At 39.7% G+C, this 18991-nt stretch overlaps 60 non-coding genes across 60 annotated transcripts; all 60 read left to right on the top strand.

Moving 5' to 3' along the window:
- Positions 1 to 988: 988 nt before the first annotated feature.
- TRNAT-CGU (transfer RNA threonine (anticodon CGU)) lies at positions 989 to 1061 on the top strand. The gene has a single exon. It is a non-coding gene; the product is annotated as a tRNA-Thr (tRNA).
- Positions 1062 to 1372: 311 nt separating this feature from the next.
- TRNAT-AGU (transfer RNA threonine (anticodon AGU)) lies at positions 1373 to 1445 on the top strand. Its single transcript has one exon. It is a non-coding gene; the product is annotated as a tRNA-Thr (tRNA).
- Positions 1446 to 1569: 124 nt separating this feature from the next.
- TRNAT-CGU (transfer RNA threonine (anticodon CGU)) lies at positions 1570 to 1642 on the top strand. Its single transcript has one exon. It is a non-coding gene; the product is annotated as a tRNA-Thr (tRNA).
- Positions 1643 to 2150: 508 nt separating this feature from the next.
- TRNAT-AGU (transfer RNA threonine (anticodon AGU)) lies at positions 2151 to 2223 on the top strand. Its single transcript has one exon. It is a non-coding gene; the product is annotated as a tRNA-Thr (tRNA).
- Positions 2224 to 2544: 321 nt separating this feature from the next.
- Positions 2545 to 2617, top strand: TRNAT-CGU (transfer RNA threonine (anticodon CGU)). Its single transcript has one exon. It is a non-coding gene; the product is annotated as a tRNA-Thr (tRNA).
- Positions 2618 to 2741: 124 nt separating this feature from the next.
- On the top strand, positions 2742 to 2814 carry TRNAT-CGU (transfer RNA threonine (anticodon CGU)). The gene has a single exon. It is a non-coding gene; the product is annotated as a tRNA-Thr (tRNA).
- A 114-nt stretch (positions 2815 to 2928) lies between these two features.
- Positions 2929 to 3001, top strand: TRNAT-AGU (transfer RNA threonine (anticodon AGU)). The gene has a single exon. It is a non-coding gene; the product is annotated as a tRNA-Thr (tRNA).
- A 321-nt stretch (positions 3002 to 3322) lies between these two features.
- TRNAT-CGU (transfer RNA threonine (anticodon CGU)) lies at positions 3323 to 3395 on the top strand. Its single transcript has one exon. It is a non-coding gene; the product is annotated as a tRNA-Thr (tRNA).
- Positions 3396 to 3509: 114 nt separating this feature from the next.
- Positions 3510 to 3582, top strand: TRNAT-AGU (transfer RNA threonine (anticodon AGU)). The gene has a single exon. It is a non-coding gene; the product is annotated as a tRNA-Thr (tRNA).
- A 124-nt stretch (positions 3583 to 3706) lies between these two features.
- On the top strand, positions 3707 to 3779 carry TRNAT-CGU (transfer RNA threonine (anticodon CGU)). Its single transcript has one exon. It is a non-coding gene; the product is annotated as a tRNA-Thr (tRNA).
- A 124-nt stretch (positions 3780 to 3903) lies between these two features.
- TRNAT-CGU (transfer RNA threonine (anticodon CGU)) lies at positions 3904 to 3976 on the top strand. Its single transcript has one exon. It is a non-coding gene; the product is annotated as a tRNA-Thr (tRNA).
- Positions 3977 to 4287: 311 nt separating this feature from the next.
- Positions 4288 to 4360, top strand: TRNAT-CGU (transfer RNA threonine (anticodon CGU)). Its single transcript has one exon. It is a non-coding gene; the product is annotated as a tRNA-Thr (tRNA).
- Positions 4361 to 4484: 124 nt separating this feature from the next.
- Positions 4485 to 4557, top strand: TRNAT-CGU (transfer RNA threonine (anticodon CGU)). Its single transcript has one exon. It is a non-coding gene; the product is annotated as a tRNA-Thr (tRNA).
- Positions 4558 to 4681: 124 nt separating this feature from the next.
- Positions 4682 to 4754, top strand: TRNAT-CGU (transfer RNA threonine (anticodon CGU)). The gene has a single exon. It is a non-coding gene; the product is annotated as a tRNA-Thr (tRNA).
- A 114-nt stretch (positions 4755 to 4868) lies between these two features.
- TRNAT-AGU (transfer RNA threonine (anticodon AGU)) lies at positions 4869 to 4941 on the top strand. The gene has a single exon. It is a non-coding gene; the product is annotated as a tRNA-Thr (tRNA).
- Positions 4942 to 5262: 321 nt separating this feature from the next.
- Positions 5263 to 5335, top strand: TRNAT-CGU (transfer RNA threonine (anticodon CGU)). Its single transcript has one exon. It is a non-coding gene; the product is annotated as a tRNA-Thr (tRNA).
- A 311-nt stretch (positions 5336 to 5646) lies between these two features.
- Positions 5647 to 5719, top strand: TRNAT-CGU (transfer RNA threonine (anticodon CGU)). The gene has a single exon. It is a non-coding gene; the product is annotated as a tRNA-Thr (tRNA).
- A 114-nt stretch (positions 5720 to 5833) lies between these two features.
- On the top strand, positions 5834 to 5906 carry TRNAT-AGU (transfer RNA threonine (anticodon AGU)). Its single transcript has one exon. It is a non-coding gene; the product is annotated as a tRNA-Thr (tRNA).
- A 321-nt stretch (positions 5907 to 6227) lies between these two features.
- On the top strand, positions 6228 to 6300 carry TRNAT-CGU (transfer RNA threonine (anticodon CGU)). The gene has a single exon. It is a non-coding gene; the product is annotated as a tRNA-Thr (tRNA).
- Positions 6301 to 6611: 311 nt separating this feature from the next.
- On the top strand, positions 6612 to 6684 carry TRNAT-CGU (transfer RNA threonine (anticodon CGU)). The gene has a single exon. It is a non-coding gene; the product is annotated as a tRNA-Thr (tRNA).
- A 321-nt stretch (positions 6685 to 7005) lies between these two features.
- On the top strand, positions 7006 to 7078 carry TRNAT-CGU (transfer RNA threonine (anticodon CGU)). Its single transcript has one exon. It is a non-coding gene; the product is annotated as a tRNA-Thr (tRNA).
- Positions 7079 to 7389: 311 nt separating this feature from the next.
- TRNAT-CGU (transfer RNA threonine (anticodon CGU)) lies at positions 7390 to 7462 on the top strand. The gene has a single exon. It is a non-coding gene; the product is annotated as a tRNA-Thr (tRNA).
- Positions 7463 to 7576: 114 nt separating this feature from the next.
- On the top strand, positions 7577 to 7649 carry TRNAT-AGU (transfer RNA threonine (anticodon AGU)). The gene has a single exon. It is a non-coding gene; the product is annotated as a tRNA-Thr (tRNA).
- A 321-nt stretch (positions 7650 to 7970) lies between these two features.
- On the top strand, positions 7971 to 8043 carry TRNAT-CGU (transfer RNA threonine (anticodon CGU)). Its single transcript has one exon. It is a non-coding gene; the product is annotated as a tRNA-Thr (tRNA).
- A 311-nt stretch (positions 8044 to 8354) lies between these two features.
- Positions 8355 to 8427, top strand: TRNAT-CGU (transfer RNA threonine (anticodon CGU)). The gene has a single exon. It is a non-coding gene; the product is annotated as a tRNA-Thr (tRNA).
- Positions 8428 to 8551: 124 nt separating this feature from the next.
- On the top strand, positions 8552 to 8624 carry TRNAT-CGU (transfer RNA threonine (anticodon CGU)). Its single transcript has one exon. It is a non-coding gene; the product is annotated as a tRNA-Thr (tRNA).
- Positions 8625 to 8748: 124 nt separating this feature from the next.
- TRNAT-CGU (transfer RNA threonine (anticodon CGU)) lies at positions 8749 to 8821 on the top strand. The gene has a single exon. It is a non-coding gene; the product is annotated as a tRNA-Thr (tRNA).
- Positions 8822 to 9132: 311 nt separating this feature from the next.
- On the top strand, positions 9133 to 9205 carry TRNAT-CGU (transfer RNA threonine (anticodon CGU)). The gene has a single exon. It is a non-coding gene; the product is annotated as a tRNA-Thr (tRNA).
- A 114-nt stretch (positions 9206 to 9319) lies between these two features.
- On the top strand, positions 9320 to 9392 carry TRNAT-AGU (transfer RNA threonine (anticodon AGU)). The gene has a single exon. It is a non-coding gene; the product is annotated as a tRNA-Thr (tRNA).
- A 321-nt stretch (positions 9393 to 9713) lies between these two features.
- On the top strand, positions 9714 to 9786 carry TRNAT-CGU (transfer RNA threonine (anticodon CGU)). The gene has a single exon. It is a non-coding gene; the product is annotated as a tRNA-Thr (tRNA).
- A 114-nt stretch (positions 9787 to 9900) lies between these two features.
- Positions 9901 to 9973, top strand: TRNAT-AGU (transfer RNA threonine (anticodon AGU)). Its single transcript has one exon. It is a non-coding gene; the product is annotated as a tRNA-Thr (tRNA).
- A 321-nt stretch (positions 9974 to 10294) lies between these two features.
- TRNAT-CGU (transfer RNA threonine (anticodon CGU)) lies at positions 10295 to 10367 on the top strand. Its single transcript has one exon. It is a non-coding gene; the product is annotated as a tRNA-Thr (tRNA).
- A 311-nt stretch (positions 10368 to 10678) lies between these two features.
- Positions 10679 to 10751, top strand: TRNAT-CGU (transfer RNA threonine (anticodon CGU)). The gene has a single exon. It is a non-coding gene; the product is annotated as a tRNA-Thr (tRNA).
- A 114-nt stretch (positions 10752 to 10865) lies between these two features.
- TRNAT-AGU (transfer RNA threonine (anticodon AGU)) lies at positions 10866 to 10938 on the top strand. Its single transcript has one exon. It is a non-coding gene; the product is annotated as a tRNA-Thr (tRNA).
- Positions 10939 to 11259: 321 nt separating this feature from the next.
- TRNAT-CGU (transfer RNA threonine (anticodon CGU)) lies at positions 11260 to 11332 on the top strand. Its single transcript has one exon. It is a non-coding gene; the product is annotated as a tRNA-Thr (tRNA).
- Positions 11333 to 11446: 114 nt separating this feature from the next.
- TRNAT-AGU (transfer RNA threonine (anticodon AGU)) lies at positions 11447 to 11519 on the top strand. Its single transcript has one exon. It is a non-coding gene; the product is annotated as a tRNA-Thr (tRNA).
- A 321-nt stretch (positions 11520 to 11840) lies between these two features.
- TRNAT-CGU (transfer RNA threonine (anticodon CGU)) lies at positions 11841 to 11913 on the top strand. The gene has a single exon. It is a non-coding gene; the product is annotated as a tRNA-Thr (tRNA).
- Positions 11914 to 12027: 114 nt separating this feature from the next.
- On the top strand, positions 12028 to 12100 carry TRNAT-AGU (transfer RNA threonine (anticodon AGU)). Its single transcript has one exon. It is a non-coding gene; the product is annotated as a tRNA-Thr (tRNA).
- Positions 12101 to 12421: 321 nt separating this feature from the next.
- On the top strand, positions 12422 to 12494 carry TRNAT-CGU (transfer RNA threonine (anticodon CGU)). Its single transcript has one exon. It is a non-coding gene; the product is annotated as a tRNA-Thr (tRNA).
- A 124-nt stretch (positions 12495 to 12618) lies between these two features.
- On the top strand, positions 12619 to 12691 carry TRNAT-CGU (transfer RNA threonine (anticodon CGU)). The gene has a single exon. It is a non-coding gene; the product is annotated as a tRNA-Thr (tRNA).
- A 114-nt stretch (positions 12692 to 12805) lies between these two features.
- Positions 12806 to 12878, top strand: TRNAT-AGU (transfer RNA threonine (anticodon AGU)). Its single transcript has one exon. It is a non-coding gene; the product is annotated as a tRNA-Thr (tRNA).
- A 321-nt stretch (positions 12879 to 13199) lies between these two features.
- On the top strand, positions 13200 to 13272 carry TRNAT-CGU (transfer RNA threonine (anticodon CGU)). The gene has a single exon. It is a non-coding gene; the product is annotated as a tRNA-Thr (tRNA).
- A 124-nt stretch (positions 13273 to 13396) lies between these two features.
- On the top strand, positions 13397 to 13469 carry TRNAT-CGU (transfer RNA threonine (anticodon CGU)). The gene has a single exon. It is a non-coding gene; the product is annotated as a tRNA-Thr (tRNA).
- A 114-nt stretch (positions 13470 to 13583) lies between these two features.
- On the top strand, positions 13584 to 13656 carry TRNAT-AGU (transfer RNA threonine (anticodon AGU)). Its single transcript has one exon. It is a non-coding gene; the product is annotated as a tRNA-Thr (tRNA).
- A 321-nt stretch (positions 13657 to 13977) lies between these two features.
- TRNAT-CGU (transfer RNA threonine (anticodon CGU)) lies at positions 13978 to 14050 on the top strand. The gene has a single exon. It is a non-coding gene; the product is annotated as a tRNA-Thr (tRNA).
- Positions 14051 to 14174: 124 nt separating this feature from the next.
- TRNAT-CGU (transfer RNA threonine (anticodon CGU)) lies at positions 14175 to 14247 on the top strand. Its single transcript has one exon. It is a non-coding gene; the product is annotated as a tRNA-Thr (tRNA).
- Positions 14248 to 14371: 124 nt separating this feature from the next.
- Positions 14372 to 14444, top strand: TRNAT-CGU (transfer RNA threonine (anticodon CGU)). The gene has a single exon. It is a non-coding gene; the product is annotated as a tRNA-Thr (tRNA).
- Positions 14445 to 14952: 508 nt separating this feature from the next.
- TRNAT-CGU (transfer RNA threonine (anticodon CGU)) lies at positions 14953 to 15025 on the top strand. Its single transcript has one exon. It is a non-coding gene; the product is annotated as a tRNA-Thr (tRNA).
- Positions 15026 to 15139: 114 nt separating this feature from the next.
- On the top strand, positions 15140 to 15212 carry TRNAT-AGU (transfer RNA threonine (anticodon AGU)). Its single transcript has one exon. It is a non-coding gene; the product is annotated as a tRNA-Thr (tRNA).
- A 321-nt stretch (positions 15213 to 15533) lies between these two features.
- Positions 15534 to 15606, top strand: TRNAT-CGU (transfer RNA threonine (anticodon CGU)). Its single transcript has one exon. It is a non-coding gene; the product is annotated as a tRNA-Thr (tRNA).
- Positions 15607 to 15720: 114 nt separating this feature from the next.
- On the top strand, positions 15721 to 15793 carry TRNAT-CGU (transfer RNA threonine (anticodon CGU)). Its single transcript has one exon. It is a non-coding gene; the product is annotated as a tRNA-Thr (tRNA).
- Positions 15794 to 15917: 124 nt separating this feature from the next.
- TRNAT-CGU (transfer RNA threonine (anticodon CGU)) lies at positions 15918 to 15990 on the top strand. Its single transcript has one exon. It is a non-coding gene; the product is annotated as a tRNA-Thr (tRNA).
- Positions 15991 to 16114: 124 nt separating this feature from the next.
- Positions 16115 to 16187, top strand: TRNAT-CGU (transfer RNA threonine (anticodon CGU)). The gene has a single exon. It is a non-coding gene; the product is annotated as a tRNA-Thr (tRNA).
- A 114-nt stretch (positions 16188 to 16301) lies between these two features.
- On the top strand, positions 16302 to 16374 carry TRNAT-AGU (transfer RNA threonine (anticodon AGU)). The gene has a single exon. It is a non-coding gene; the product is annotated as a tRNA-Thr (tRNA).
- A 321-nt stretch (positions 16375 to 16695) lies between these two features.
- TRNAT-CGU (transfer RNA threonine (anticodon CGU)) lies at positions 16696 to 16768 on the top strand. Its single transcript has one exon. It is a non-coding gene; the product is annotated as a tRNA-Thr (tRNA).
- A 124-nt stretch (positions 16769 to 16892) lies between these two features.
- Positions 16893 to 16965, top strand: TRNAT-CGU (transfer RNA threonine (anticodon CGU)). Its single transcript has one exon. It is a non-coding gene; the product is annotated as a tRNA-Thr (tRNA).
- A 1099-nt stretch (positions 16966 to 18064) lies between these two features.
- On the top strand, positions 18065 to 18137 carry TRNAT-CGU (transfer RNA threonine (anticodon CGU)). Its single transcript has one exon. It is a non-coding gene; the product is annotated as a tRNA-Thr (tRNA).
- A 114-nt stretch (positions 18138 to 18251) lies between these two features.
- On the top strand, positions 18252 to 18324 carry TRNAT-AGU (transfer RNA threonine (anticodon AGU)). Its single transcript has one exon. It is a non-coding gene; the product is annotated as a tRNA-Thr (tRNA).
- Positions 18325 to 18645: 321 nt separating this feature from the next.
- On the top strand, positions 18646 to 18718 carry TRNAT-CGU (transfer RNA threonine (anticodon CGU)). The gene has a single exon. It is a non-coding gene; the product is annotated as a tRNA-Thr (tRNA).
- Positions 18719 to 18842: 124 nt separating this feature from the next.
- On the top strand, positions 18843 to 18915 carry TRNAT-CGU (transfer RNA threonine (anticodon CGU)). Its single transcript has one exon. It is a non-coding gene; the product is annotated as a tRNA-Thr (tRNA).
- The last annotated feature ends 76 nt before the right edge of the window (positions 18916 to 18991 follow it).

The raw sequence follows: 18991 nt of genomic DNA, 5'->3' as shown, positions 1-18991 counted from the left end.
TCTTGTGATTTCCTTAGAATTCTTGTGATTTCATAAAAATTTAGATTGAATTCATATGAAATCCTTGGAAATCAGATTGAATTCATATGAAATCCTTGGAAATCAGATTGAATTATTATTAACTCATATGAAATCAGATTGAATTCATATGAAATCCTTGGAAATCGGATTGAATTCATATGAAATCCTTGGATATCAGATATGAAATCCTTGGAAATCAGATTGAATTCATATGAAATCCTTTGAAATCAGATTGAATTCATATGAAATCCTTGGAAATCAGATTGAATTCATATTAATTCTATGAAATGATTAGAAATCAGTTTGAACTCATTGGAAATCAGTTTGAATTCATATGAAATTACATGAATTCTTTGGAAATCAAATTGAATTAATTTGAAATCAAATTGAATTAATTTGAAATCAAATTGAATTAATTTGAAATCAAATTGAATTCATTGGAAATCAGATTGAAATCATTGGAAATCTTTGAACTCGCTTGAAGTCATTTGAAATCGCATGAAGTCAATTGAAATCGCTTGAAGTCATTTGAAATCACTTGAAATCTGAAATCACTTGTACACTTTTTCGCCTAGTGGCTAGCCCCTCGGGTTAAAGCGCCTGTCTAGTAAACAGGAGATCATGAGTTCGGTTCTCGTCGGAGCCTCGCTGTTATGTTACTTGAACTAGTTTTCGATGCTGTTAAATTTTGAAAAATTAAAACAATGGGGTAAAAGTTCCGATGAGTTAATTTACTGAAATATTCAGCATTCATATCGCTTCAAAGCAAGGGCCCCGTGGCTTTGTGGTTAAAGCGCCTGTCTCGTAAAAAGGAGATCATGAGTTCGATTCTCGTCGGAGCCTCGCTGTTATGTTACTTGAACTAGTTTTCGTAGCTATTCAATTTTGAAAAATTAAAACAATGGGGTAAAACTTCCGATGAGTTAATTTACAGAAATATTCAGCATTCATATCGCTTCAAAGCAAGGGCCCCGTGGCTTAGTGGTTAAAGCGCCTGTCTCGTAAACAGGAGATCATGAGTTCGATTCTCGTCGGAGCCTCGCTGTTATGTTACTTGAACTAGTTTTCGTAGCTGTTAAATTTTGAAAAATTAAAACAATGGGGTAAAACTTCCGATGAGTTAATTTACAGAAATATTCAGCATTCATATCGCTTCAAAGCAAGGGCCCCGTGGCTTAGTGGTTAAAGCGCCTGTCTCGTAAAAAGGAGATCAGGAGTTCGATTCTCGTCGGAGCCTCGCTGTTATGTTACTTGAACTAGTTTTCGTAGCTATTAAATTAAAACAATGGGGTAAAAGTTCCGATGAGTTAATTTACTGAAATATTCAGCATTCATATCGCTTCAAAGCAAGGGCTCCGTGGCTTAGTGGTTAAAGCGCCTGTCTAGTAAACAGGAGATCATGAGTTCGGTTCTCGTCGGAGCCTCGCTGTTATGTTACTTGAATTAGTTTTCGTAGCTATTCAATTTTGAAAAATTAAAACAATGGGGTAAAACTTCCGATGAGTTAATTTACAGAAATATTCAGCATTCATATCGCTTCAAAGCAAGGGCCCCGTGGCTTAGTGGTTAAAGCGCCTGTCTCGTAAACAGGAGATCATGAGTTCGGTTCTCGTCGGAGCCTCGCTGTTATGTTACTTGAACTAGTTTTCGATGCTGTTAAATTTTGAAAAATTAAAACAATGGGGTAAAAGTTCCGATGAGTTAATTTACTGAAATATTCAGCATTCATATCGCTTCAAAGCAAGGGCCCCGTGGCTTTGTGGTTAAAGCGCCTGTCTCGTAAAAAGGAGATCATGAGTTCGATTCTCGTCGGAGCCTCGCTGTTATGTTACTTGAACTAGTTTTCGTAGCTATTCAATTTTGAAAAATTAAAACAATGGGGTAAAACTTCCGATGAGTTAATTTACAGAAATATTCAGCATTCATATCGCTTCAAAGCAAGGGCCCCGTGGCTTAGTGGTTAAAGCGCCTGTCTCGTAAAAAGGAGATCAGGAGTTCGATTCTCGTCGGAGCCTCGCTGTTATGTTACTTGAACTAGTTTTCGTAGCTATTAAATTAAAACAATGGGGTAAAAGTTCCGATGAGTTAATTTACTGAAATATTCAGCATTCATATCGCTTCAAAGCAAGGGCTCCGTGGCTTAGTGGTTAAAGCGCCTGTCTAGTAAACAGGAGATCATGAGTTCGGTTCTCGTCGGAGCCTCGCTGTTATGTTACTTGAACTAGTTTTCGATGCTGTTAAATTTTGAAAAATTAAAACAATGGGGTAAAAGTTCCGATGAGTTAATTTACTGAAATATTCAGCATTCATATCGCTTCAAAGCAAGGGCCCCGTGGCTTTGCGGTTAAAGCGCCTGTCTCGTAAAAAGTAGATCATGAGTTCGATTCTCGTCGGAGCCTCGCTGTTATGTTACTTGAATTAGTTTTCGTAGCTATTCAATTTTGAAAAATTAAAACAATGGGGTAAAACTTCCGATGAGTTAATTTACAGAAATATTCAGCATTCATATCGCTTCAAAGCAAGGGCCCCGTGGCTTAGTGGTTAAAGCGCCTGTCTCGTAAACAGGAGATCATGAGTTCGATTCTCGTCGGAGCCTCGCTGTTATGTTACTTGAACTAGTTTTCGTAGCTGTTAAATTTTGAAAAATTAAATCAATGGGGTAAAACTTCCGAAGAGTTAATTTACAGAAATATTCAGCATTCATATCGCTTCAAAGCAAGGGCCCCGTGGCTTAGTGGTTAAAGCGCCTGTCTCGTAAACAGGAGATCATGAGTTCGATTCTCGTCGGAGCCTCGCTGTTATGTTACTTGAACTAGTTTTCGTAGCTATTAAATTAAAACAATGGGGTAAAAGTTCCGATGAGTTAATTTACTGAAATATTCAGCATTCATATCGCTTCAAAGCAAGGGCTCCGTGGCTTAGTGGTTAAAGCGCCTGTCTAGTAAACAGGAGATCATGAGTTCGGTTCTCGTCGGAGCCTCGCTGTTATGTTACTTGAACTAGTTTTCGATGCTGTTAAATTTTGAAAAATTAAAACAATGGGGTAAAAGTTCCGATGAGTTAATTTACTGAAATATTCAGCATTCATATCGCTTCAAAGCAAGGGCCCCGTGGCTTTGTGGTTAAAGCGCCTGTCTCGTAAAAAGGAGATCATGAGTTCGATTCTCGTCGGAGCCTCGCTGTTATGTTACTTGAACTAGTTTTCGTGGCTATTCAATTTTGAAAAATTAAAACAATGGGGTAAAACTTCCGATGAGTTAATTTACAGAAATATTCAGCATTCATATCGCTTCAAAGCAAGGGCCCCGTGGCTTAGTGGTTAAAGCGCCTGTCTCGTAAACAGGAGATCATGAGTTCGATTCTCGTCGGAGCCTCGCTGTTATGTTACTTGAACTAGTTTTCGTAGCTATTAAATTAAAACAATGGGGTAAAAGTTCCGATGAGTTAATTTACTGAAATATTCAGCATTCATATCGCTTCAAAGCAAGGGCTCCGTGGCTTAGTGGTTAAAGCGCCTGTCTAGTAAACAGGAGATCATGAGTTCGGTTCTCGTCGGAGCCTCGCTGTTATGTTACTTGAACTAGTTTTCGATGCTGTTAAATTTTGAAAAATTAAAACAATGGGGTAAAAGTTCCGATGAGTTAATTTACTGAAATATTCAGCGTTCATATCGCTTCAAAGCAAGGGCCCCGTGGCTTTGTGGTTAAAGCGCCTGTCTCGTAAACAGGAGATCATGAGTTCGATTCTCGTCGGAGCCTCGCTGTTATGTTACTTGAACTAGTTTTCGTAGCTGTTAAATTTTGAAAAATTAAAACAATGGGGTAAAACTTCCAATGAGTTAATTTACAGAAATATTCAGCATTCATATCGCTTCAAAGCAAGGGCCCCGTGGCTTAGTGGTTAAAGCGCCTGTCTCGTAAAAAGGAGATCATGAGTTCGATTCTCGTCGGAGCCTCGCTGTTATGTTACTTGAACTAGTTTTCGTAGCTATTAAATTAAAACAATGGGGTAAAAGCTCCGATGAGTTAATTTACTGAAATATTCAGCATTCATATCGCTTCAAAGCAAGGGCCCCGTGGCTTTGTGGTTAAAGCGCCTGTCTCGTAAAAAGGAGATCATGAGTTCGATTCTCGTCGGAGCCTCGCTGTTATGTTACTTGAACTAGTTTTCGTAGCTATTCAATTTTGAAAAATTAAAACAATGGGGTAAAACTTCCGATGAGTTAATTTACAGAAATATTCAGCATTCATATCGCTTCATAGCAAGGGCCCCGTGGCTTAGTGGTTAAAGCGCCTGTCTCGTAAACAGGAGATCATGAGTTCGATTCTCGTCGGAGCCTCGCTGTTATGTTACTTGAACTAGTTTTCGAAGCTGTTAAATTTTGAAAAATTAAAACAATGGGGTAAAACTTCCGATGAGTTAATTTACAGAAATATACAGCATTCATATCGCTTCCAAGCAAGGGCCCCGTGGCTTAGTGGTTAAAGCGCCTGTCTCGTAAACAGGAGATCATGAGTTCGATTCTCGTCGGAGCCTCGCTGTTATGTTACTTGAACTAGTTTTCGTAGCTGTTAAATTTTGAAAAATTAAAACAATGGGGTAAAACTTCCGATGAGTTAATTTACAGAAATATTCAGCATTCATATCGCTTCAAAGCAAGGGCCCCGTGGATTAGTGGTTAAAGCGCCTGTCTCGTAAACAGGAGATCATGAGTTCGATTCTCGTCGGAGCCTCGCTGTTATGTTACTTGAACTAGTTTTCGTAGCTATTAAATTAAAACAATGGGGTAAAAGTTCCGATGAGTTAATTTACTGAAATATTCAGCATTCATATCGCTTCAAAGCAAGGGCTCCGTGGCTTAGTGGTTAAAGCGCCTGTCTAGTAAACAGGAGATCATGAGTTCGGTTCTCGTCGGAGCCTCGCTGTTATGTTACATGAACTAGTTTTCGATGCTGTTAAATTTTGAAAAATTAAAACAATGGGGTAAAAGTTCCGATGAGTTAATTTACTGAAATATTCAGCATTCATATCGCTTCAAAGCAAGGGCCCCGTGGCTTTGTGGTTAAAGCGCCTGTCTCGTAAAAAGGAGATCATGAGTTCGATTCTCGTCGGAGCCTCGCTGTTATGTTACTTGAACTAGTTTTCGTAGCTATTCAATTTTGAAAAATTAAAACAATGGGGTAAAACTTCCGATGAGTTAATTTACAGAAATATTCAGCATTCATATCGCTTCAAAGCAAGGGCCCCGTGGCTTAGTGGTTAAAGCGCCTGTCTCGTAAACAGGAGATCATGAGTTCGATTCTCGTCGGAGCCTCGCTGTTATGTTAATTGAACTAGTTTTCGTAGCTATTAAATTAAAACAATGGGGTAAAAGTTCCGATGAGTTAATTTACTGAAATATTCAGCATTCATATCGCTTCAAAGCAAGGGCCCCGTGGCTTTGTGGTTAAAGCGCCTGTCTCGTAAAAAGGAGATCATGAGTTCGATTCTCGTCGGAGCCTCGCTGTTATGTTACTTGAACTAGTTTTCGTAGCTATTCAATTTTGAAAAATTAAAACAATGGGGTAAAACTTCCGATGAGTTAATTTACAGAAATATTCAGCATTCATATCGCTTCAAAGCAAGGGCCCCGTGGCTTAGTGGTTAAAGCGCCTGTCTCGTAAACAGGAGATCATGAGTTCGATTCTCGTCGGAGCCTCGCTGTTATGTTACTTGAACTAGTTTTCGTAGCTATTAAATTAAAACAATGGGGTAAAAGTTCCGATGAGTTAATTTACTGAAATATTCAGCATTCATATCGCTTCAAAGCAAGGGCTCCGTGGCTTAGTGGTTAAAGCGCCTGTCTAGTAAACAGGAGATCATGAGTTCGGTTCTCGTCGGAGCCTCGCTGTTATGTTACTTGAACTAGTTTTCGATGCTGTTAAATTTTGAAAAATTAAAACAATGGGGTAAAAGTTCCGATGAGTTAATTTACTGAAATATTCAGCATTCATATCGCTTCAAAGCAAGGGCCCCGTGGCTTTGTGGTTAAAGCGCCTGTCTCGTAAAAAGGAGATCATGAGTTCGATTCTCGTCGGAGCCTCGCTGTTATGTTACTTGAACTAGTTTTCGTAGCTATTCAATTTTGAAAAATTAAAACAATGGGGTAAAACTTCCGATGAGTTAATTTACAGAAATATTCAGCATTCATATCGCTTCAAAGCAAGGGCCCCGTGGCTTAGTGGTTAAAGCGCCTGTCTCGTAAACAGGAGATCATGAGTTCGATTCTCGTCGGAGCCTCGCTGTTATGTTACTTGAACTAGTTTTCGTAGCTATTAAATTAAAACAATGGGGTAAAAGTTTCGATGAGTTAATTTACTGAAATATTCAGCATTCATATCGCTTCAAAGCAAGGGCCCCGTGGCTTTGTGGTTAAAGCGCCTGTCTCGTAAAAAGGAGATCATGAGTTCGATTCTCGTCGGAGCCTCGCTGTTATGTTACTTGAACTAGTTTTCGTAGCTATTCAATTTTGAAAAATTAAAACAATGGGGTAAAACTTCCGATGAGTTAATTTACAGAAATATTCAGCATTCATATCGCTTCAAAGCAAGGGCCCCGTGGCTTAGTGGTTAAAGCGCCTGTCTCGTAAACAGGAGATCATGAGTTCGATTCTCGTCGGAGCCTCGCTGTTATGTTACTTGAACTAGTTTTCGAAGCTGTTAAATTTTGAAAAATTAAAACAATGGGGTAAAACTTCCGATGAGTTAATTTACAGAAATATACAGCATTCATATCGCTTCCAAGCAAGGGCCCCGTGGCTTTGTGGTTAAAGCGCCTGTCTCGTAAAAAGGAGATCATGATTTCGATTCTCGTCGGAGCCTCGCTGTTATGTTACTTGAACTAGTTTTCGTAGCTATTCAATTTTGAAAAATTAAAACAATGGGGTAAAACTTCCGATGAGTTAATTTACAGAAATATTCAGCATTCATATCGCTTCAAAGCAAGGGCCCCGTGGCTTAGTGGTTAAAGCGCCTGTCTCGTAAACAGGAGATCATGAGTTCGATTCTCGTCGGAGCCTCGCTGTTATGTTACTTGAACTAGTTTTCGTAGCTATTAAATTAAAACAATGGGGTAAAAGTTCCGATGAGTTAATTTACTGAAATATTCAGCATTCATATCGCTTCAAAGCAAGGGCCCCGTGGCTTTGTGGTTAAAGCGCCTGTCTCGTAAAAAGGAGATCATGAGTTCGATTCTCGTCGGAGCCTCGCTGTTATGTTACTTGAACTAGTTTTCGTAGCTATTCAATTTTGAAAAATTAAAACAATGGGGTAAAACTTCCGATGAGTTAATTTACAGAAATATTCAGCATTCATATCGCTTCAAAGCAAGGGCCCCGTGGCTTAGTGGTTAAAGCGCCTGTCTCGTAAACAGGAGATCATGAGTTCGATTCTCGTCGGAGCCTCGCTGTTATGTTACTTGAACTAGTTTTCGTAGCTATTAAATTAAAACAATGGGGTAAAAGTTCCGATGAGTTAATTTACTGAAATATTCAGCATTCATATCGCTTCAAAGCAAGGGCTCCGTGGCTTAGTGGTTAAAGCGCCTGTCTAGTAAACAGGAGATCATGAGTTCGGTTCTCGTCGGAGCCTCGCTGTTATGTTACTTGAACTAGTTTTTGATGCTGTTAAATTTTGAAAAATTAAAACAATGGGGTAAAAGTTCCGATGAGTTAATTTACTGAAATATTCAGCATTCATATCGCTTCAAAGCAAGGGCCCCGTGGCTTTGTGGTTAAAGCGCCTGTCTCGTAAAAAGGAGATCATGAGTTCGATTCTCGTCGGAGCCTCGCTGTTATGTTACTTGAACTAGTTTTCGTAGCTATTCAATTTTGAAAAATTAAAACAATGGGGTAAAACTTCCGATGAGTTAATTTACAGAAATATTCAGCATTCATATCGCTTCAAAGCAAGGGCCCCGTGGCTTAGTGGTTAAAGCGCCTGTCTCGTAAACAGGAGATCATGAGTTCGATTCTCGTCGGAGCCTCGCTGTTATGTTACTTGAACTAGTTTTCGTAGCTATTAAATTAAAACAATGGGGTAAAAGTTCCGATGAGTTAATTTACTGAAATATTCAGCATTCATATCGCTTCAAAGCAAGGGCCCCGTGGCTTTGTGGTTAAAGCGCCTGTCTCGTAAAAAGGAGATCATGAGTTCGATTCTCGTCGGAGCCTCGCTGTTATGTTACTTGAACTAGTTTTCGTAGCTATTCAATTTTGAAAAATTAAAACAATGGGGTAAAACTTCCGATGAGTTAATTTACAGAAATATTCAGCATTCATATCGCTTCAAAGCAAGGGCCCCGTGGCTTAGTGGTTAAAGCGCCTGTCTCGTAAACAGGAGATCATGAGTTCGATTCTCGTCGGAGCCTCGCTGTTATGTTACTTGAACTAGTTTTCGAAGCTGTTAAATTTTGAAAAATTAAAACAATGGGGTAAAACTTCCGATGAGTTAATTTACAGAAATATACAGCATTCATATCGCTTCCAAGCAAGGGCCCCGTGGCTTAGTGGTTAAAGCGCCTGTCTCGTAAACAGGAGATCATGAGTTCGATTCTCGTCGGAGCCTCGCTGTTATGTTACTTGAACTAGTTTTCGTAGCTGTTAAATTTTGAAAAATTAAAACAATGGGGTAAAACTTCCGATGAGTTAATTTACAGAAATATTCAGCATTCATATCGCTTCAAAGCAAGGGCCCCGTGGCTTAGTGGTTAAAGCGCCTGTCTCGTAAACAGGAGATCATGAGTTCGATTCTCGTCGGAGCCTCGCTGTTATGTTACTTGAACTAGTTTTCGTAGCTATTAAATTAAAACAATGGGGTAAAACTTCCGATGAGTTAATTTACAGAAATATTCAGCATTCATATCGCTTCAAAGCAAGGGCCCCGTGGCTTTGTGGTTAAAGCGCCTGTCTCGTAAAAAGGAGATCATGAGTTCGATTCTCGTCGGAGCCTCGCTGTTATGTTACTTGAACTAGTTTTCGTAGCTATTCAATTTTGAAAAATTAAAACAATGGGGTAAAACTTCCGATGAGTTAATTTACAGAAATATTCAGCATTCATATCGCTTCAAAGCAAGGGCCCCGTGGCTTAGTGGTTAAAGCGCCTGTCTCGTAAACAGGAGATCATGAGTTCGATTCTCGTCGGAGCCTCGCTGTTATGTTACTTGAACTAGTTTTCGTAGCTATTAAATTAAAACAATGGGATAAAAGTTCCGATGAGTTAATTTACTGAAATATTCAGCATTCATATCGCTTCAAAGCAAGGGCTCCGTGGCTTAGTGGTTAAAGCGCCTGTCTAGTAAACAGGAGATCATGAGTTCGGTTCTCGTCGGAGCCTCGCTGTTATGTTACTTGAACTAGTTTTCGATGCTGTTAAATTTTGAAAAATTAAAACAATGGGGTAAAAGTTCCGATGAGTTAATTTACTGAAATATTCAGCATTCATATCGCTTCAAAGCAAGGGCCCCGTGGCTTTGTGGTTAAAGCGCCTGTCTCGTAAAAAGGAGATCATGAGTTCGATTCTCGTCGGAGCCTCGCTGTTATGTTACTTGAACTAGTTTTCGTAGCTATTCAATTTTGAAAAATTAAAACAATGGGGTAAAACTTCCGATGAGTTAATTTACAGAAATATTCAGCATTCATATCGCTTCAAAGCAAGGGCCCCGTGGCTTAGTGGTTAAAGCGCCTGTCTCGTAAACAGGAGATCATGAGTTCGATTCTCGTCGGAGCCTCGCTGTTATGTTACTTGAACTAGTTTTCGTAGCTATTAAATTAAAACAATGGGGTAAAAGTTCCGATGAGTTAATTTACTGAAATATTCAGCATTCATATCGCTTCAAAGCAAGGGCTCCGTGGCTTAGTGGTTAAAGCGCCTGTCTAGTAAACAGGAGATCATGAGTTCGGTTCTCGTCGGAGCCTCGCTGTTATGTTACTTGAACTAGTTTTCGATGCTGTTAAATTTTGAAAAATTAAAACAATGGGGTAAAAGTTCCGATGAGTTAATTTACTGAAATATTCAGCATTCATATCGCTTCAAAGCAAGGGCCCCGTGGCTTTGTGGTTAAAGCGCCTGTCTCGTAAAAAGGAGATCATGAGTTCGATTCTCGTCGGAGCCTCGCTGTTATGTTACTTGAACTAGTTTTCGTAGCTATTCAATTTTGAAAAATTAAAACAATGGGGTAAAACTTCCGATGAGTTAATTTACAGAAATATTCAGCATTCATATCGCTTCAAAGCAAGGGCCCCGTGGCTTAGTGGTTAAAGCGCCTGTCTCGTAAACAGGAGATCATGAGTTCGATTCTCGTCGGAGCCTCGCTGTTATGTTACTTGAACTAGTTTTCGTAGCTATTAAATTAAAACAATGGGGTAAAAGTTCCGATGAGTTAATTTACTGAAATATTCAGCATTCATATCGCTTCAAAGCAAGGGCCCCGTGGCTTTGTGGTTAAAGCGCCTGTCTCGTAAAAAGGAGATCATGAGTTCGATTCTCGTCGGAGCCTTGCTGTTATGTTACTTGAACTAGTTTTCGTAGCTATTCAATTTTGAAAAATTAAAACAATGGGGTAAAACTTCCGATGAGTTAATTTACAGAAATATTCAGCATTCATATCGCTTCAAAGCAAGGGCCCCGTGGCTTAGTGGTTAAAGCGCCTGTCTCGTAAACAGGAGATCATGAGTTCGATTCTCGTCGGAGCCTCGCTGTTATGTTACTTGAACTAGTTTTCGTAGCTATTAAATTAAAACAATGGGGTAAAAGTACCGATGAGTTAATTTACTGAAATATTCAGCATTCATATCGCTTCAAAGCAAGGGCTCCGTGGCTTAGTGGTTAAAGCGCCTGTCTAGTAAACAGGAGATCATGAGTTCGGTTCTCGTCGGAGCCTCGCTGTTATGTTACTTGAACTAGTTTTCGATGCTGTTAAATTTTGAAAAATTAAAACAATGGGGTAAAAGTTCCGATGAGTTAATTTACTGAAATATTCAGCATTCATATCGCTTCAAAGCAAGGGCCCCGTGGCTTTGTGGTTAAAGCGCCTGTCTCGTAAAAAGGAGATCATGAGTTCGATTCTCGTCGGAGCCTCGCTGTTATGTTACTTGAACTAGTTTTCGTAGCTATTCAATTTTGAAAAATTAAAACAATGGGGTAAAACTTCCGATGAGTTAATTTACAGAAATATTCAGCATTCATATCGCTTCAAAGCAAGGGCCCCGTGGCTTAGTGGTTAAAGCGCCTGTCTCGTAAACAGGAGATCATGAGTTCGATTCTCGTCGGAGCCTCGCTGTTATGTTACTTGAACTAGTTTTCGTAGCTATTAAATTAAAACAATGGGATAAAAGTTCCGATGAGTTAATTTACTGAAATATTCAGCATTCATATCGCTTCAAAGCAAGGGCTCCGTGGCTTAGTGGTTAAAGCGCCTGTCTAGTAAACAGGAGATCATGAGTTCGGTTCTCGTCGGAGCCTCGCTGTTATGTTACTTGAACTAGTTTTCGATGCTGTTAAATTTTGAAAAATTAAAACAATGGGGTAAAAGTTCCGATGAGTTAATTTACTGAAATATTCAGCATTCATATCGCTTCAAAGCAAGGGCCCCGTGGCTTTGTGGTTAAAGCGCCTGTCTCGTAAAAAGGAGATCATGAGTTCGATTCTCGTCGGAGCCTCGCTGTTATGTTACTTGAACTAGTTTTCGTAGCTATTCAATTTTGAAAAATTAAAACAATGGGGTAAAACTTCCGATGAGTTAATTTACAGAAATATTCAGCATTCATATCGCTTCAAAGCAAGGGCCCCGTGGCTTAGTGGTTAAAGCGCCTGTCTCGTAAACAGGAGATCATGAGTTCGATTCTCGTCGGAGCCTCGCTGTTATGTTACTTGAACTAGTTTTCGTAGCTATTAAATTAAAACAATGGGGTAAAAGTTCCGATGAGTTAATTTACTGAAATATTCAGCATTCATATCGCTTCAAAGCAAGGGCTCCGTGGCTTAGTGGTTAAAGCGCCTGTCTAGTAAACAGGAGATCATGAGTTCGGTTCTCGTCGGAGCCTCGCTGTTATGTTACTTGAACTAGTTTTCGATGCTGTTAAATTTTGAAAAATTAAAACAATGGGGTAAAAGTTCCGATGAGTTAATTTACTGAAATATTCAGCATTCATATCGCTTCAAAGCAAGGGCCCCGTGGCTTTGTGGTTAAAGCGCCTGTCTCGTAAAAAGGAGATCATGAGTTCGATTCTCGTCGGAGCCTCGCTGTTATGTTACTTGAACTAGTTTTCGTAGCTATTCAATTTTGAAAAATTAAAACAATGGGGTAAAACTTCCGATGAGTTAATTTACAGAAATATTCAGCATTCATATCGCTTCAAAGCAAGGGCCCCGTGGCTTAGTGGTTAAAGCGCCTGTCTCGTAAACAGGAGATCATGAGTTCGATTCTCGTCGGAGCCTCGCTGTTATGTTACTTGAACTAGTTTTCGTAGCTGTTAAATTTTGAAAAATTAAAACAATGGGGTAAAACTTCCAATGAGTTAATTTACAGAAATATTCAGCATTCATATCGCTTCAAAGCAAGGGCCCCGTGGCTTAGTGGTTAAAGCGCCTGTCTCGTAAAAAGGAGATCATGAGTTCGATTCTCGTCGGAGCCTCGCTGTTATGTTACTTGAACTAGTTTTCGTAGCTATTAAATTAAAACAATGGGGTAAAAGTTCCGATGAGTTAATTTACTGAAATATTCAGCATTCATATCGCTTCAAAGCAAGGGCTCCGTGGCTTAGTGGTTAAAGCGCCTGTCTAGTAAACAGGAGATCATGAGTTCGGTTCTCGTCGGAGCCTCGCTGTTATGTTACTTGAACTAGTTTTCGATGCTGTTAAATTTTGAAAAATTAAAACAATGGGGTAAAAGTTCCGATGAGTTAATTTACTGAAATATTCAGCATTCATTTCGCTTCAAAGCAAGGGCCCCGTGGCTTTGTGGTTAAAGCGCCTGTCTCGTAAAAAGGAGATCATGAGTTCGATTCTCGTCGGAGCCTCGCTGTTATGTTACTTGAATTAGTTTTCGTAGCTATTCAATTTTGAAAAATTAAAACAATGGGGTAAAACTTCCGATGAGTTAATTTACAGAAATATTCAGCATTCATATCGCTTCAAAGCAAGGGCCCCGTGGCTTAGTGGTTAAAGCACCTGTCTCGTAAACAGGAGATCATGAGTTCGATTCTCGTCGGAGCCTCGCTGTTATGTTACTTGAACTAGTTTTCGTAGCTGTTAAATTTTGAAAAATTAAAACAATGGGGTAAAACTTCCGATGAGTTAATTTACAGAAATATTCAGCATTCATATCGCTTCAAAGCAAGGGCCCCGTGGCTTAGTGGTTAAAGCGCCTGTCTCGTAAACAGGAGATCATGAGTTCGATTCTCGTCGGAGCCTCGCTATTATGTTACTTGAACTAGTTTTCGTAGCTATTAAATTAAAACAATGGGGTAAAAGTTCCGATGAGTTAATTTACTGAAATATTCAGCATTCATATCGCTTCAAAGCAAGGGCTCCGTGGCTTAGTGGTTAAAGCGCCTGTCTAGTAAACAGGAGATCATGAGTTCGGTTCTCGTCGGAGCCTCGCTGTTATGTTACTTGAACTAGTTTTCGATGCTGTTAAATTTTGAAAAATTAAAACTATGGGGTAAAAGTTCCGATGAGTTAATTTACTGAAATATTCAGCATTCATATCGCTTCAAAGCAAGGGCCCCGTGGCTTTGTGGTTAAAGCGCCTGTCTCGTAAAAAGGAGATCATGAGTTCGGTTCTCGTCGGAGCCTCGCTGTTATGTTACTTGAACTAGTTTTCGTAGCTATTCAATTTTGAAAAATTAAAACAATGGGGTAAAACTTCCGATGAGTTAATTTACAGAAATATTCAGCATTCATATCGCTTCAAAGCAAGGGCCCCGTGGCTTAGTGGTTAAAGCGCCTGTCTCGTAAACAGGAGATCATGAGTTCGATTCTCGTCGGAGCCTCGCTGTTATGTTACTTGAACTAGTTTTCGTAGCTGTTAAATTTTGAAAAATTAAAACAATGGGGTAAAACTTCCGATGAGTTAATTTACAGAAATATTCAGCATTCATATCGCTTCAAAGCAAGGGCCCCGTGGCTTAGTGGTTAAAGCGCCTGTCTCGTAAACAGGAGATCATGAGTTCGATTCTCGTCGGAGCCTCGCTGTTATGTTACTTGAACTAGTTTTCGTAGCTATTCAATTTTGAAAAATTAAAACAATGGGGTAAAACTTCCGATGAGTTAATTTACAGAAATATTCAGCATTCATATCGCTTCAAAGCAAGGGCCCCGTGGCTTAGTGGTTAAAGCGCCTGTCTCGTAAACAGGAGATCATGAGTTCGATTCTCGTCGGAGCCTCGCTGTTATGTTACTTGAACTAGTTTTCGTAGCTATTAAATTAAAACAATGGGGTAAAAGTTCCGATGAGTTAATTTACTGAAATATTCAGCATTCATATCGCTTCAAAGCAAGGGCTCCGTGGCTTAGTGGTTAAAGCGCCTGTCTAGTAAACAGGAGATCATGAGTACGGTTCTCGTCGGAGCCTCGCTGTTATGTTACTTGAACTAGTTTTCGATGCTGTTAAATTTTGAAAAATTAAAACAATGGGGTAAAAGTTCCGATGAGTTAATTTACTGAAATATTCAGCATTCATATCGCTTCAAAGCAAGGGCCCCGTGGCTTTGTGGTTAAAGCGCCTGTCTCGTAAAAAGGAGATCATGAGTTCGATTCTCGTCGGAGCCTCGCTGTTATGTTACTTGAACTAGTTTTCGTAGCTATTCAATTTTGAAAAATTAAAACAATGGGGTAAAACTTCCGATGAGTTAATTTACAGAAATATTCAGCATTCATATCGCTTCAAAGCAAGGGCCCCGTGGCTTAGTGGTTAAAGCGCCTGTCTCGTAAACAGGAGATCATGAGTTCGATTCTCGTCGGAGCCTCGCTGTTATGTTACTTGAACTAGTTTTCGTAGCTATTAAATTAAAACAATGGGATAAAAGTTCCGATGAGTTAATTTACTGAAATATTCAGCATTCATATCGCTTCAAAGCAAGGGCTCCGTGGCTTAGTGGTTAAAGCGCCTGTCTAGTAAACAGGAGATCATGAGTTCGGTTCTCGTCGGAGCCTCGCTGTTATGTTACTTGAACTAGTTTTCGATGCTGTTAAATTTTGAAAAATTAAAACAACGGGGTAAAAGTTCCGATGAGTTAATTTACTGAAATATTCAGCATTCATATCGCTTCAAAGCAAGGGCCCCGTGGCTTTGTGGTTAAAGCGCCTGTCTCGTAAAAAGGAGATCATGAGTTCGATTCTCGTCGGAGCCTCGCTGTTATGTTACTTGAACTAGTTTTCGTAGCTATTCAATTTTGAAAAATTAAAACAATGGGGTAAAACTTCCGATGAGTTAATTTACAGAAATATTCAGCATTCATATCGCTTCAAAGCAAGGGCCCCGTGGCTTAGTGGTTAAAGCGCCTGTCTCGTAAACAGGAGATCATGAGTTCGATTCTCGTCGGAGCCTCGCTGTTATGTTACTTGAACTAGTTTTCGTAGCTATTAAATTAAAACAATGGGGTAAAAGTTCCGATGAGTTAATTTACTGAAATATTCAGCATTCATATCGCTTCAAAGCAAGGGCCCCGTGGCTTAGTGGTTAAAGCGCCTGTCTCGTAAAAAGGAGATCATGAGTTCGATTCTCGTCGGAGCCTCGCTGTTATGTTACTTGAATTAGTTTTCGTAGCTATTCAATTTTGAAAAATTAAAACAATGGGGTAAAACTTCCGATGAGTTAATTTACAGAAATATTCAGCATTCATATCGCTTCAAAGCAAGGGCCCCGTGGCTTAGTGGTTAAAGCACCTGTCTCGTAAACAGGAGATCATGAGTTCGATTCTCGTCGGAGCCTCGCTGTTATGTTACTTGAACTAGTTTTCGTAGCTGTTAAATTTTGAAAAATTAAAACAATGGGGTAAAACTTCCGATGAGTTAATTTACAGAAATATTCAGCATTCATATCGCTTCAAAGCAAGGGCCCCGTGGCTTAGTGGTTAAAGCGCCTGTCTCGTAAACAGGAGATCATGAGTTCGATTCTCGTCGGAGCCTCGCTATTATGTTACTTGAACTAGTTTTCGTAGCTATTAAATTAAAACAATGGGGTAAAAGTTCCGATGAGTTAATTTACTGAAATATTCAGCATTCATATCGCTTCAAAGCAAGGGCTCCGTGGCTTAGTGGTTAAAGCGCCTGTCTAGTAAACAGGAGATCATGAGTTCGGTTCTCGTCGGAGCCTCGCTGTTATGTTACTTGAACTAGTTTTCGATGCTGTTAAATTTTGAAAAATTAAAACAATGGGGTAAAAGTTCCGATGAGTTAATTTACTGAAATATTCAGCATTCATATCGCTTCAAAGCAAGGGCCCCGTGGCTTTGTGGTTAAAGCGCCTGTCTCGTAAAAAGGAGATCATGAGTTCGGTTCTCGTCGGAGCCTCGCTGTTATGTTACTTGAACTAGTTTTCGTAGCTATTCAATTTTGAAAAATTAAAACAATGGGGTAAAACTTCCGATGAGTTAATTTACAGAAATATTCAGCATTCATATCGCTTCAAAGCAAGGGCCCCGTGGCTTAGTGGTTAAAGCGCCTGTCTCGTAAACAGGAGATCATGAGTTCGATTCTCGTCGGAGCCTCGCTGTTATGTTACTTGAACTAGTTTTCGTAGCTGTTAAATTTTGAAAAATTAAAACAATGGGGTAAAACTTCCGATGAGTTAATTTACAGAAATATTCAGCATTCATATCGCTTCAAAGCAAGGGCCCCGTGGCTTAGTGGTTAAAGCGCCTGTCTCGTAAACAGGAGATCATGAGTTCGATTCTCGTCGGAGCCTCGCTGTTATGTTACTTGAACTAGTTTTCGTAGCTATTCAATTTTGAAAAATTAAAACAATGGGGTAAAACTTCCGATGAGTTAATTTACAGAAATATTCAGCATTCATATCGCTTCAAAGCAAGGGCCCCGTGGCTTAGTGGTTAAAGCGCCTGTCTCGTAAAAAGGAGATCAGGAGTTCGATTCTCGTCGGAGCCTCGCTGTTATGTTACTTGAACTAGTTTTCGTAGCTATTAAATTAAAACAATGGGGTAAAAGTTCCGATGAGTTAATTTACTGAAATATTCAGCATTCATATCGCTTCAAAGCAAGGGCTCCGTGGCTTAGTGGTTAAAGCGCCTGTCTAGTAAACAGGAGATCATGAGTACGGTTCTCGTCGGAGCCTCGCTGTTATGTTACTTGAACTAGTTTTCGATGCTGTTAAATTTTGAAAAATTAAAACAATGGGGTAAAAGTTCCGATGAGTTAATTTACTGAAATATTCAGCATTCATATCGCTTCAAAGCAAGGGCCCCGTGGCTTTGTGGTTAAAGCGCCTGTCTCGTAAAAAGGAGATCATGAGTTCGATTCTCGTCGGAGCCTCGCTGTTATGTTACTTGAACTAGTTTTCGTAGCTATTCAATTTTGAAAAATTAAAACAATGGGGTAAAACTTCCGATGAGTTAATTTACAGAAATATTCAGCATTCATATCGCTTCAAAGCAAGGGCCCCGTGGCTTAGTGGTTAAAGCGCCTGTCTAGTAAACAGGAGATCATGAGTTCGGTTCTCGTCGGAGCCTCGCTGTTATGTTACTTGAACTAGTTTTCGATGCTGTTAAATTTTGAAAAATTAAAACAACGGGGTAAAAGTTCCGATGAGTTAATTTACTGAAATATTCAGCATTCATATCGCTTCAAAGCAAGGGCCCCGTGGCTTTGTGGTTAAAGCGCCTGTCTCGTAAAAAGGAGATCATGAGTTCGATTCTCGTCGGAGCCTCGCTGTTATGTTACTTGAACTAGTTTTCGTAGCTATTCAATTTTGAAAAATTAAAACAATGGGGTAAAACTTCCGATGAGTTAATTTACAGAAATATTCAGCATTCATATCGCTTCAAAGCAAGGGCCCCGCGGCTTAGTGGTTAAAGCGCCTGTCTCGTAAACAGGAGATCATGAGTTCGATTCTCGTCGGAGCCTCGCTGTTATGTTACTTGAACTAGTTTTCGTAGCTATTAAATTAAAACAATGGGGTAAAAGTTCCGATGAGTTAATTTACTGAAATATTCAGCATTCATATCGCTTCAAAGCAAGGGCTCCGTGGCTTAGTGGTTAAAGCGCCTGTCTAGTAAACAGGAGATCATGAGTTCGGTTCTCGTCGGAGCCTCGCTGTTATGTTACTTGAACTAGTTTTCGATGCTGTTAAATTTTGAAAAATTAAAACAATGGGGTAAAAGTTCCGATGAGTTAATTTACTGAAATATTCAGCATTCATATCGCTTCAAAGCAAGGGCCCCGTGGCTTTGTGGTTAAAGCGCCTGTCTCGTAAAAAGGAGATCATGAGTTCGATTCTCGTCGGAGCCTCGCTGTTATGTTACTTGAACTAGTTTTCGTAGCTATTCAATTTTGAAAAATTAAAACAATGGGGTAAAACTTCCGATGAGTTAATTTACAGAAATATTCAGCATTCATATCGCTTCAAAGCAAGGGCCCCGTGGCTTAGTGGTTAAAGCGCCTGTCTCGTAAACAGGAGATCATGAGTTCGATTCTCGTCGGAGCCTCGCTGTTATGTTACTTGAACTAGTTTTCGTAGCTGTTAAATTTTGAAAAATTAAAACAATGGGGTAAAACTTCCAATGAGTTAATTTACAGAAATATTCAGCATTCATATCGCTTCAAAGCAAGGGCCCCGTGGCTTAGTGGTTAAAGCGCCTGTCTCGTAAAAAGGAGATCATGAGTTCGATTCTCGTCGGAGCCTCGCTGTTATGTTACTTGAACTAGTTTTCGATGCTGTTAAATTTTGAAAAATTAAAACAATGGGGTAAAAGTTCCGA

This window comes from Phalangium opilio, unplaced genomic scaffold (genome assembly GCF_054372755.1).
Source record: "Phalangium opilio isolate 3A_F unplaced genomic scaffold, DU_Popi_V2 ptg000060l_1, whole genome shotgun sequence".
Classification (NCBI taxonomy): domain Eukaryota; kingdom Metazoa; phylum Arthropoda; class Arachnida; order Opiliones; family Phalangiidae; genus Phalangium; species Phalangium opilio.
This window is presented reverse-complemented; position numbering and strand designations above follow the sequence as displayed.